The following is a 13,731-nucleotide window of genomic DNA, read 5'->3' as shown; positions in this document are numbered from 1 at the left end:
AGAGGGAGGGAGGGGATGAGGGAGAGGGAGGGAAGGGGGGAGGGAGAGAGGGAGGGGAGGGGGAGGGAGAGGGGAAGGGGGAGGGAGAGAGAGAGAGGGAGGGAAGGGGGGAGGGAGAGAGGGAGCGAAGGGGGGAGGGGGAGGGGGGTTGGGAGGGCCGGCGGTGGGTGTTGTCCATGTGGACTTCAGTGAGGCCTCTGACAAGGCCCCGTGCGGCTGGTCTGGAGGGTTGGACCGCCCAGGACCCCGGTGGGGGGGGGGTAGAGCGGATTCATAATCGGCCCAGTAGAAGGAGGCAGAGGGTCGAGGGATGTTTCTCGGACTGGAAGGGAGGGGGTGGGGGAGGGCCGGCCGTGGGTGGAGGTCTGTGTCCAGTGGTGTGGCACGGCGGTCAGTGCTGGGACCTTTGTTGTTTGTTATTTATGTAAGTGATTTGGATGTAAATGTACAAGGCACGGTTGGTTAGTGTGCGGATGATAGTAACATGGGTGGTGTTGTAGACAATGTAGAAGGTTATAAAAAAAATGACAGGGGGATCTTGATCAGCTGGGTCTGTGGGCTGAGGATTGGCAAATTGCTTTCAGTCCAGATAAATGTGAGGTGTTGCATTTTGGGAGATCAAACCAGGATAGGACTTGTACAGTGAATGGTGGGGCCCTGGGGGGTGTTGTGGAACAGAGGGACCACAGAAAGCGGTGTTACAGGTAGACGGTGGTGAAGGTGGTGTTTGGCACATTGGCCTTCATCAGTCAGGGCATTGAGTATAGGAGGTGGGAAGTTATGTTGCAGTTACATAAGATATTGGTGAGGCTGCACTTGGAGTATTGAGTCCAGTTTATGGTCACCCTGTTATAGGAAAGATCATGAGAGACATAGACAGGGTGAGAGCACATCGTCTCTTTCCCAGGAATGGGGGAGCTAAAAACAAGAGGGCAAAGGTTTAAGATCAGAGGCAAGAGATTTAAAAGGGACATCAGGGGCAGCTTCTTCACACAAAGGGCGGTGTGTATTTGGAATGAGCTGCCAGAAACAGTGGTTGAGGTGGGCACATTTAGCAACGTTTAGAAACCTTCTAGATAAGTACACAGATAGGAGAAGTTTAGAAGGCTATGGGCCAACCGTGGGCAGATGGGACTAGCTCGCTGGGCAACACCATGGACATGGACAGTTTGGGCTGAAGGGTCTGTTTCCATGCTGTATGAGTCTATGACTCTGCTCCAGAGAGATGGTACATCACCCACCAGGTGTAGTCTCCTCTGCACTAGACTCACGTTGTTGACACACCACCTGCCTGCCTGTCTCTGTCATCTACACCAATGTCAGGAAGACAAGCCTGGCCTCTGCAACCTCTCCTCATGACTGAAGTTCTGATTCCAGAGAACATCCTGGTGAATCTCCATTTCCCACCCCCTTTGCATTCCTGTGGCCCACTCACCCCTTCTCTTTCCCCTCCCCTGCCCTCATGACCTGCCCATCTCCTTCCCTTTTTTCCCATGGTCTACTGCCCTCTCCTACCAGATTCCTTCTTCTTTAGCCCTTTGCCTCTTCCACTTATCACCTCCCAGCTTCTTACATCTCCCCCACCTGCACCCCCACTCATGTACCTTCCCCCCCTCTCCTGGACTCACCTGCCACCTGCTAGCCTGTGCTCCTCCCCCTCCCCCCACCTTCTTATTCTGGCTTCTGCCCTCTTCCTTTCCAGTCTTGATGAAGGGTCTCGACCTGAAACGTCGACTGTTTATTTCCCTCCGTGGATGCTGCCTGACCTGCTGAGTTCCTCCAGCACTTTGTGTGTGTGTTGCTCCAGACTCCAGCATCTGCAGAATCTCTTGAATCTCCATGGCACTCTGTCCGTCACAATCACATCCTTCCGAAAATGTGGTCACCAGAACTTCACATAAGATCCTATCCCTTACTCTAACCTCCAAGTGTGGCCTGCCCACTGTTTTGTAAACTTGCAACATTATGTCCCAACTTTTATATTCCATGCCCCAACCTATTAAAGGCAAACCTGTTATTATGTCTTCTTCACCACCCTATCCACCTGCCACTTTCAGGAAACTATGGGCTTGGACTCCATGGTCTCTCCAATCACCAACATTGCTTGCCCTACTATTTACTGTCTATGTCCTACCCCATATTTAACTTCCAAAAATGCATCACCTTGCACTTGTTGGGATTGAAATTCCATCTGCCAGTGCTCCACCCAACTTCCCATCTGACCTACAACCTGCTGTCGCCTTCAACAACCTTCCTCACTCTTCACAGTGCCACCAACTTTTGCATCATTCCCAAACTTGCTGATCATGCTTTTTGTGTGATTTGGTAAATGTTGTTAAAATACATCAGAAACAGCAAAGATTGGTTTTTTGGTATTGGATTTGGTTTATAATTGTCACTTGTACTGAGGTATAGTGAAAAACTTGTCTTGCATACTGATCGTACAGGTCAATTCATTACACAGTGCATTGTAGTACAGGGTAAAAACAATAACAGAATACAGAGTAAAGTGTCACAGCTACAGGGAAGTGCATTGCAGGTAGACAATAAGGTGCAAGGTCAAACAAGGTAGATTGTGAGGTCAAGAGTCCATCTCATCATATAAGGGAACCATTCAATCGTCTTATCACGGTGGGATAGAAGCTGTCCTTGAGCCTGGTGGTACATGCCCTCAGGCTCCTGTATCTCCGATGGAAGAGGAGAGAAGAGAGAATGTCCCGGGTGGGTGGGGTCTTTGATTACACTGGCTGCTGTTACTGCCTTGCAGAGGTATAGACATAGTCCATGGAGGGGAGGCTGGTTTCTGTGATGTGCTGGGCTATGTCCAAAACTCTCTGCAGTTTCTTGCAGTCCTAGGCAGAGCAATTGCCGTACCAAGCCGTGATGCATCCAGATAGGATGCTTTCTATGGTGCATCGATAAAAGTTGGTGAGTGTCAAAGGGGACATGCCAAATTTCTTTAGCCTCCTGAGGAAGTAGACAGGCTGGTGAGCAAAGATCCCAGCACCAACCACTGCTGTACACAACTGGCGATGGGCATTCTATTGGAAAACATCCCACCAACACCACCCTCTGCCTCCTATCACCAAGCCAATTTTGGATCCACTTAGCCAGCTTGCATTAGATCACTTGTACCTACACCTTCTCAACCAGCTGACCATGCAGGATCTCGTCAAAAGCCTTCTTAAAGTCCACATTAACAACATCTACCACTCTGCCTTCGTCAATCTTCTTAGTTACCTCCTCAAAACACTAAAGAAAACTAGTGACACTGCTGCTGACTGGGACTTCCTTAGTGAAAAAGGCTTTGATGGGGCAGAATTTCTTCAGTGCATTCAAGAGGGTTTCTTGAAACAGCACGTGGGTAGTCCAACTAGTGGAAGTTGGGCCTAGTTTTGGAAAGTGAAGCTGGGCAGGTGACTGACCTTTCAGTGGGAGAGCATTTTGGGAATTGTGATCACGACTTCTCTCACCTGGACTCACTTATCACCCGACAGCTCTCACTCCACCCTTTTATATTGGCCATCTCCCCTCTTTCTGTCCAGTCCAGTAGAAGGGTCTTGACCCAAAACATCAACTGTCCATTTCCCACTGACCCGCTGAGATCCTCCAGCATCTTGTGTGTGTTGCTCCTTAAGTTTCAAGATAGTTATGGATAAGGATAAATCTGGACCTTGTGGGAAAGTCCTAAATTCGGGGAGGGCAAAATACGACATTATTAGACAGGAGCTGGGGAAGGTCATTGTTATCAGATGTCCACGTCTGACATGTGGGAGTTGTTTAAAGACCGGCTGATCGGAGTTCAGGACCGGCATGCTCCAGTAAGGAGGAAGGACAGCGATGGTAAGGTCGGTGGAGGGGTTGCATTACTGATCAGGGAGAATGTCACAACTGCACTCAGAGGGACATAATGGAGGGCTCATCGACTGAGGCAATACTGGTAGAGGTCAGGAATAAGAAAGGTGTCATCACTCTGATGGGGTTATACTCCAGACCTCCCAATAGACACCAGGAGATAGAGGAACAGCTATGTGGACAGATCATGGAAAGATTCAAAAGCAACAGGGACTTTAACTTCCCCAATATTGCCTGGGATTTACTTAGTGCAAGAGGCTTAGATGGAGCAGAATTTCTTCAGTGTATTCAAGAGGGTTTGTTGAAACAGTATGTGGAAAGTTCAACTGGAGGAGGGACCATACTGGGCCTTGTTTTGGGAAATGAGCCTGGCCAGGTGACTGACCTTTCAGTGGGAGAACATTTTGGGAACAGTGATCACGACTCCTTAAGTTTTAAGATAGTTATGAATAAGGATAAGTCTGGAGCTTGTGGGAAAGTACAAATTGGGGCAGGGCAAGTAACAACATTATTAGACAGGAGCTGGGGGGAGGAATTGGGAGCAGTCCACGTCTGACATGTGGGAGTTATTTACAGACAAGCTGGTCAGAGCTCAGGACTGGCATGTTCCAGTGAGGAGGAAGGACGAGGATGGCAGGGTGAGGGAACCTTGGATGTCGAGAGGGATTATGAACTTAGTCAAAAAGAGAAAGGAAGCGCATGTAAGGTTGAGGAAGTTAAACTCAAACCAGGCATTTGAGGAATATAAAGAGAGCAGGAAAGAGTTCAAGCAGGGGATTAGAAAGGCCAAAAGGGACCATGAAATGTTCTTGGCAAGTCAGATTAGAGAATCCCAAGGCATTTTATCCTTACATTAAAAAACAAGAGGATAATAAGGGAGAGGGTAGCACCACTCAAGGATAAAGGAGGGAATTTATACTTGGAGTCAGAGGAAGTGGGCGAGGTATAAATGAGGATTTTGTGTCAGTATTCACCAGGGAGAAGGATGTGGAGGACAGTGAGAGCAGTGTGGGGCATGTTAATGTGCTGGGGCATGTTGAGAGCAGGAAGGGGGTGGGGCTGGGGCTCTTGAAGAGCATCAAGGTGGATATCCTTGGAGCCTGATGGGATCTATCCCAGGTTATTGAGAGAGGAGATTTGTGGGGCCTTGACCAAGATCTTGGTATCCTTACCAGCAATAGGTGAGGTCCCAGAAGACCAAAGAATAGCCAATGATGTTCCTTTGTTCAAGAAGGGAAATAGGGAATCCAGGAAAGGTGAATCTCACATCATTAGTAAGGGAGGTATTGGAGTGAATTCTTAGGGATAGGATTTATTCGCATTTGGAAAGGCATGGCTGATTAGAAACAGTCAACACGGCTTACAAACTTAATTGAGTTTTTTGAGGAGATGGTAAATATATTTGATGGAAGTAGCTTACTGGATGTTGTCATGGGAAGCTGAGCCAGAAGATTAAGATGTATGAGATCCATGGTGACTTGGTAGTTTGGATTCACAATTGATCTGCCGATAGAAGACAGAGGGTAGTAGTGGCAAAGTGTTATTCTGGCTGGAGGTCCATGACACGTGGTGTTCTGCAGTGATCCATCCTAGGGCCTCTGTTTGTGATATGTATAAATAATTTGGATGAAAGTGTGGATGAGTGGGTTAGTAAGCTCGCAGACGACACAAAGATCGGTGGAGTTGTGGGCAGTGAAGAAGGTCGTCAAAGGATACAGCGGGATATCGATCAGTTCCAGATATGGGCGGAGAAATGGCAGATGGAGTTTAATCCGGCCAAGTGTGAGGTGTTGCACTTTGAGGAGCCAAATGTCAGGGGAAGGTATGTATTTAATGGCAGGACCCTTAACAGCATTGATGTACAGAGGGATCTCAGGGTTCAAGTCTGTAGCTCCCTGAAAGTGGTAACACAAGTAGATATGGTGGTAAGGAAGGTGTGTGGCAGGCTTGTCTTCATTGGTCAGGGCAATGAGTAGAAGTGGAAGGAAGTCATGTTGCAGCTGTATAAAACTTTGGTCAGGCTGCACTTGGAGTATTGTGTGCAGTTCTGGTCGCCCCATTACAGGAAGGATGTGGAGGTTTTGGAGAGGGTGCAGAAGAGGTTCACCAGGATGCTGCCTGGATTAGAGGGTATGAACTATAAGGAGAGGTTGGACAGACTTGGGTTGTTTTTTTTCTGGAGTGATGGAGGCTGAGGGGAGGTTTATAAATTCATGAGAGGGTAGACAGAATCTTCCTCCCAGGGTAGAAATATCAAATACAAAGTACATACATTTAAAGTGAGCGGTTGAAAGTTTAAGGGAGATGTGTGGGACAAGATTTTTTTACACAGAGAGTGGTGAGTGCCTGAAACATTCTGCCAGGGTATGATAGAAGTATTTAAGAAACTTTTGGATGGACACATGAATATGCAGGGAACAGAGGGATATGGATCATGTACAGACAGAAGGGATTTAGTTTAATTTGGCATCATGTTCGACACGAACATGGTGTGCCGAAGGGCCTGTTCCTGTGCTGTACTGTGCCGTGTTCTGTATACCACTGACATAAGGCTCACTGATGAAGGAAAAATCGGCAACCTCCTACCCTGCTTCCCATACAGATATCCATCAAGCTCTGGGTTTATCCACCCTTATGTGTTCCAAGACATCTAACACCTCCACCTCAACACTGACCTGCTCCCGATTATTTACAGACACCTCCCTGAACTCAGGATCTTCCACATCCTTCTCCTTGATATAGAGTGCTACAGCACAGAAACAGGCCCTTCAGCCCATCTAGTCCATGCCAACATGATCTTCTGCCTCATCCTATCCACCTGCACCCGGACCATATCCCTCCAAACCCATCCATGTACCTATCCAAAGTTCTTGTAAATGTTACAATTGAACCCGCATCCACCACTTCCGTCGGCAGCTCGTTCCACACTCGCACCACCCTCTGAGTGAAGATGTTTCCCCTCAGACTCCCCTTAAATATTTCACCTTTCACCCTAAATCTATGACCTGTAGTTCTAGTCTCACCCAAACTGAGGGGAAAAAGCCTGCATGCATTCACCCTATCGGTACCCCTCATAATTTTGTATGCCTCTATAAGATCTCTGCTCATTCTCCTGTACTCCAGGGAATAAAGTCCTAACCTATTCAACCTTTCCCTATAACTCAAGTCCCAGCAACATCCATGTAAATTTTCTCTGCACTCTTTCAAGCTTATTGATATCTTTCCTGTAGGTAGGTGACCTGAACTGCTCTCAATACTCTAAATTTGGCCTCACCAACATCTTGTACAACTTCAACATAACATCCCAACTCCTGTACTCAGTGCCCTGATTCATGAAGGCAAATGTGCCAGAACCTCTCTTTACAACCCTATCTACCTGTAATGCCACTTTCAAGGAACTACGGTCCCTTTGTTCTACTGCACACCTCAGAGCCCTACCATTCACTGTAAGTCTTGCCCTGGTTTGTCCTCCCAAAGTGCAACACCTCACACTTGTCTGCATTAAATTCCATCTGTCATTTTTCAGCCCATTTTCCCAGCTGGTCAAGATCACGCTGCAAGCTTTGATAGCCTTCCTCGCTGTCCACCATGCCCCCAATCTTGGTGTCATCCATGAATTTGCTGATCCAGTTTACCACGTTATCACTGAAATCATTAAGATAGATTATAACAATGGACCCAGCACTGATCCCTGCAGCACACCACTAGTCACAGGCCTCTAGTCAGAGACAACCATCTACTACCACTTCTCCCACTAAACAGTGTTAAATCCACCGCTACTTCATCCTGAATGCCAAGTGACTTAACCTTCTGGAGCAACCTCCCATGTGGGACTTTGTCAAAAGCCATGTAGACAACATCCACCGCCTTCCCCTTCTTGGTAAAACCCTATAAGATTGGTCAGACATGACCTACCATGTTGACTATCTCTAATCAGGGCCTGTCTATTGAAATACTCATATATCCTGTTTGTTAGAATACCTTCCAATAATTTACCCATGACTGACATCAGGCTCACCGCCCTATAAGTTCCCAGCTTATTCTTAGAGCCTTCCTTGAACAACAGAACAACATTAGCTATCCTCCAGTCCTCTGGTGATGAATACAGACAAGAGATATCACTTAGGACGTTGCCCACACCTCCTGGCCCCACACAGAACGCCTACCCCCCTTGCTCCTGATGCCTTGGGATTCTCCTTAATCTTGTCTGCCAAATATATGTCAAAGGAAGTTCACCAGGTTGATTCCGGAGATAAGGGGTTAGACTATGTGGTGAGATTCAGTCGCCTGGAATTATACTCGCTGGAATTCAGAAGGATGAGAGGGGATCTTATAGAAACATATAAAATTATGAAAGGGATAGATAAGATAGAGACAGGAAGGTTGTTTCCACTGGTGGGTGAGACTAGAACTAGGGGATGTAGCCTCAAGATTCAGGGGAATAGATTTAGGACGGAGATAAGGAGAAACTGCTTTTCCCAGAAAGTAGTGAATCTGTGGAATTCTCTGCCCAGGGAAGCAGTAGAAGCTCCCTCATTAAATATATTTAAGACACAGATACATTTTTGTAGGGGAATTAAGGGTTATGGGGAAAAGGCAGGTAGGTGGATCTGAGTCCACGGCCAGATCAGCCATGATCTTATTGAATGGCGGAGCAGGTTCGACGGGCCAGATGGCTGACTCCTGCTCCTATTTCTTATGTTCTTATTTCATGGCCTGTTTTTGCCCTCCTAATTTCTTTCTTAATTTCCCTCCTGCAACCTCTATGTTCCTGAAGCAACTCACTTGACTGCAGTTGCCTGTACCTGTCACAATATCCTTTGTCATCCAGGGTTTCCTAATCTCGCTATCTTTCATTCTCACCAGAACATCCTGGCCTGAAACTTTTGTTAACTCTCTTAAAAGTCTCCTACTTGTCAGAATTTGCTTTACCTGCAAGCATCTGCTTCTGATCTACTTTCACTCGTGCTATTGAAATCAGCAAGTCCACTCGCAAGAGTACCCTACGTTAGTACCGCTTACCCTTCGCAGTGAAGTCCAGTGCCCTTGCAGTATGGCGCCCAAGAGTTCAACCTTAGGCTGTGAAAGCTGAAGCCAACGCCACTCCGAGCCAGAACGGGGTGAGGGTGGGGTGGGCTGAGGGGTGGGGGTGGTGGAAGCCAGTGGGCAGTGGGGCAAGAGGGGAGGAGGAGAGGAATCAGTTCATCCAGAAGAAGCAAGTGCAGGCAGACAGTCCCAGGTGATCAGTGATGGACATGATCCATGCAGGAGTGGTGTCAGATGTGACTTAGATCTAAACGTAAATGAAAGCAGTGGTAACGGGATGACTGTAGCAAAGGAAGGGACTGCTGCTTCACCTGGACAGAGTGTCTGAGACCCCAGGCAATGGGGTGGGAGAGGGTGGGGAGGTGGGGGACTGTGGTGGGAGGTGAGGTGGTGGGAGTAGGGTAGGGTGGTGGAATGGGGTGGGGGTAGTAGGGTGGGGGGGTGGGTGGGGGAGTCGGCTGAGGTGGGAGGAATAGGGTAGTGGTGGTGGAGTGGGGTGGGGGTAGGGTGGGTTGGGGTGGGGGAGTGGGGTGGGGTGGGGGAGTGGGTGGGCTGAGGTGGGGGTTTGGGGAGTGGGTTGGGCTGAGGTGGGAGTTTGGGGAGTGGGTTGGGCTGAGGTGGGGGGTTAGGGAGTGGGTTGGGCTGAGGTGGGGGTTTGGGGAGTGGGTTGGGCTGAGGTGGAGGTTTGAGCAGTGGAGTGGGATCCTTATTTGAGGAAGAGTATTGGAAACGCGGTTATTGAAGGTGATGCCGTCAGAACAGAGGAAACAGATCAAGAGACTAGAGCAATCGGACAGAACTTTTTCCTTTGATTTCAACAGGCAAAGTCAGACAGGCATGGCCTCATTCTGTGCTCTCCAGTAAACAGTCAATCTGCCTATTGCAATCAACAACTGGCTCTGATGCACAGCAAGGGAGAGAGGAGACTCGATAGCTGAGGGGAATACACAGGAGATTCTGTGGCCGCAAAACAAGACTCCAAGATGCTGTGTTACCTCCCAGGGGCCAGGGTCAAGGATATCTCGGAGGAGTTGCAGATTGGGCAGCTGGGGAAGAAATTGGCAGAGATATTTTTAGCCACAGGTACCAGAAGATTGAAGGGTGGCTAATGTTGTGCTTTATTTAAGAAGGGCTGCAAGGACATGCCAGGGAAACTGCAGACGTGAGCCTAAAATAAGTGGTGGGAAAGTTACTGGAGGGGATTCTGAGGAAGAGGATTTACCAGCATTTGGAAAGGCAAGGGATAGTCAGCATGGCTTTGTGCATGGAAAATTGGGTATCTTGAGTATTTTTGGAGAAGTGACCAAGAGGAGTGACAATTGACAGGGGCAGGGTGGTAGATGTTGTTTACATGCACTTTAGCAATGTCTTTGCCAAGGTCCCACATGGAGGCTGGTCCAGAAGGTTAGATCACAGAGGATCCTGGATGAGCTTGCCAAATGGACAGAATATTGGCTCAGTGGAGTCAGGAGGGTAGAGTGGAGGGATGTTATTCAGATTAGAGGCCTGTGACCAGTGGTGTGCTGCAGGGACTGAGGCTGGGTCCAAAACCGTTTGTCATCAATGTTAATGATTCTGATGAGAATGCAGGTGGCGTGGGTTAGTAAGTTTGTGGATGACATTAAAATTGGTGGTGTGGAGGACAGTGAAGAAGGTTGTGTAGGATTACAGCAGGATCGAGACCAGCTGGGGAAGTGGCCAAGGAATGGCAGATGAAATTTACCTGCACAAGTACAAAGTGATGCATTTTGATCAGTTGAACCAAGGCAGGGCTTGCATAGTAAATGGCAGGGGCCTGGACAGTGCTGTAGAAGAGAGGGACCGAGGGGTACAGGTACAGAGTTCCCTGAAAGTGGTGACACCAGGTAGGCAGGCTGGTAATGAAACTGTTTGTGTACAGGAGAAGGAGCGTGATGTTCCAGCAGTACGGGTTATTGATGACATTGAGCTGGAGAGGGTGCAGAGAAGATTCACCAGGATGTTACCAGGGCTGGGGTCTGCAGTTGTAAGCAGAGGGTCTATAGGCTGAAATTTTTTTCTCTGGAGCGAGGGAGGCTGAGGGGTGACCTTGTAGATGTTCATAAAATCATGAGGGGAGTAGATAAGGTGGATGGTCACTGTCTTTCCCCCAGGGTAGGGGAGGGCATAGGTTTAAATTGAGAGGGGAAAGATTTGAAGGATAGCTAAGGGGCAACTTTTTCACACAGAGGGTGGTGGGTATATGCCAGAGTAAGTGTAGAAGTGGGTACAAACACAGTGATTAAAAGATATTTGGCCAGGATAGGAAAAGCCTGGAGGGACATGGGCCAAACACAGGCAAGTGAAACTGGCTCAGATAGACATGTTGGTCTGCATGGATGAGTAGGGCTGAAGGGCCTGTTTCCATGCTGTATGACTCTAAGTCTCTGTAACATTCTCAAGGGGGAGGTTGAGCAGCCAGAAGTCGTCGTACATCGACATAGTTGGGAAAAGGGAAGAGGTCCTGCAGAGTGAATATAGGGAGTTAGGCAGGAGGTTAAAAAACAGGACCTCAAGGGTTGTAGATTATTCCTGGTTGTGGATTACACCTTGAAGCTGGATTACTCCGAGTGCCACATGGTAGTGAGGGTAGGAAGAGGAGGATAGGGCAGGTGAATGTGTGGCTGAGGAGCTGGCGCGGGAGGGAGAGATTCTGGATCTTGGACCATTGGGATCTCCTCTGAGGCAGAGGCAACCTGTACAAGAGGGTCAGTGCACCTGAACTGGAGGGGAACCAATATCCTGACGGGGAGATTTGCTGGTGCTACCAGGGATGGTTTAAGCTAGCCTCGCAGGGGGATGGGACCCAAGTGGTAGTGCAGCAGATGAGTAAGTTGAGGCAAATATAGAAGTTAAAGCAAGCAAGTTCAGTAGGCAGGACAGACAGGGAAAGGACAGGGAGCAGGGAAGGTCTGATAGACTGAACTGCATTTATTTTAATGCAAGAAGCCTGACAGGTGAGGCAGATGAACACAGGGCGTGGATCGGTACGTGGGACTGGGATATTACAGCTGTTACTGAAACATGGTTGAGGAATGGGCAGAACTGACAGCTCAATGTTCTGGGGTACAGATACTACAGGTGTGATAGAGCTGGGGCTAAGAGAGGAGAGTCAGCTTTTGATTAGGGAGAACATCACGGCAGTACTTAGGATATTCCTGGGGGACCATCCAGTGAGGCCAAATGAGTAGAACTTAGAAATAAGGTGATCACTTTGATGGGATCGTACTGTAGGTCCCCCAATAGTGAGTGGGAATTAGAGGACCATATATGTAGGGAGATCACTGACAGTTGCAGGAATAATGGGGTCGAAATAGTAGGTGTTTTCAACTTCCCCAATATTGACTGGGACTGCCTTTGTCCCAAGGGCTTGGATGCGGCAGAATTTGTCCAGAAGTTTTCTCAAACAGTATGTAGATGGTCCTACCGGAGAGGGGGCAACGCTGGACCTCCTGTTGGGAAATGAGGCGGGGCAAGTGGCTGAAGTGTCAGTGGGGGAGCTCTTCGGGACCAGTGACCATAATCCTATTAGTTTCAAATAATTATGGAAAAAGATAGGACTGGTCCACAAATTAAAGTCCTCAATTGGGGCAAGGCTGATTTTGATGGCATTAGACAGGAACTTGCAATGGTTGATTGGGAGAAGCTGTAGCAGGTAAAGTTATGTTTGGCAAGAAGGAGGCTTCTAAAAGTGAGGTAGGGAGGGTCCAGGGCCGACACGTTCCTGTTAGAGTGAAGGGCTCTGGTCAGGAAAAAGGAGGCATATGTCAGGTATCGGCAGCTGGAGTCAGGCGGATCCCTTAAGAGATGTAGGATTACACTTCAGGGAAATTGAGCAGTAATTTCCGGATTACTGCCTGTGCTAAGCGACAGTGGGTATAAGAACAGAATGAGGAGGAGGTTAAATACGTGGCTGAGGGATTGGAGGAAGGAGCAGGGATTCAGATTTCTGGATCATTGGGGCCTCTTTGGGGCAGGTATGACCTGTTCAAAGAGGACGGTTGCACTTGAATCCTAGGGGGACCAATATCCTGGTGGGGAGGTTTGCTAAGGCCACTGGGGAGAGTTTAAACTAGAATTGTTGGGGGGTGGGATCCGAACTGGAGAGACTGGCAAAGAGGTGTTTGGCTCTCAAATAGAGAAAGCGAGTAGTAGGTACGAGAGGGAGGATAGGCAGGTGACAGAGAAGGGATGTGCTCAGACTGACAGTTTGAGATGTGTTTATTTTAACGCAAGGAGTATTGTGAACAAGGCAGATGAGCTTAGAGCTTGGATCAATACTTGGAGATATGATGTGGTGGCCATTACAGAGACTTGGATGGCTCAGGGACTGGAATGGTTGATTCAAGTGCCGGGTTTTAGATAGTTCAGAAAGGACAGGAAGAGAGGCAAAAGAGGTGGGGGAGCGGCACTGTTGATCAGAGATAGTGTCACGGCTGCGGAAAGGTGGACGTAGTGGAGGGACTGTCTACGGAGTCTCTGTGGGTGGAGGTTAGGAACAGGAAGGGGTCAATTACTTTACTGGGTGTTTTTTATAGGCCGCCCAATAGTAACAGGGATATTGAGGAGCAGATAGGGAAGCAGATCCTAGAAAGGTGTGAGAATAACAGAGTTGTTGTGATGGGGGATTTTTTAATTTCCCAAACATCGATTGGCATCTCCAGACAGTGAGGGGTTTAGATGGGGTGGAGTTTGTTAGGTGTGTTCAGGAAGGGTTCTTGACACAATATGTAGATAGACCTACAAGAGGAGAGGCTGTGTTTGATTTGGTATTGGGAAATGAACCTGGTCAGGTGTCAGATCTCTCAGTGG

Source organism: Pristis pectinata, chromosome 21 (genome assembly GCF_009764475.1).
Source record: "Pristis pectinata isolate sPriPec2 chromosome 21, sPriPec2.1.pri, whole genome shotgun sequence".
NCBI classification, from domain to species: Eukaryota; Metazoa; Chordata; class Chondrichthyes; order Rhinopristiformes; family Pristidae; genus Pristis; species Pristis pectinata.
This window is presented reverse-complemented; position numbering follows the sequence as displayed.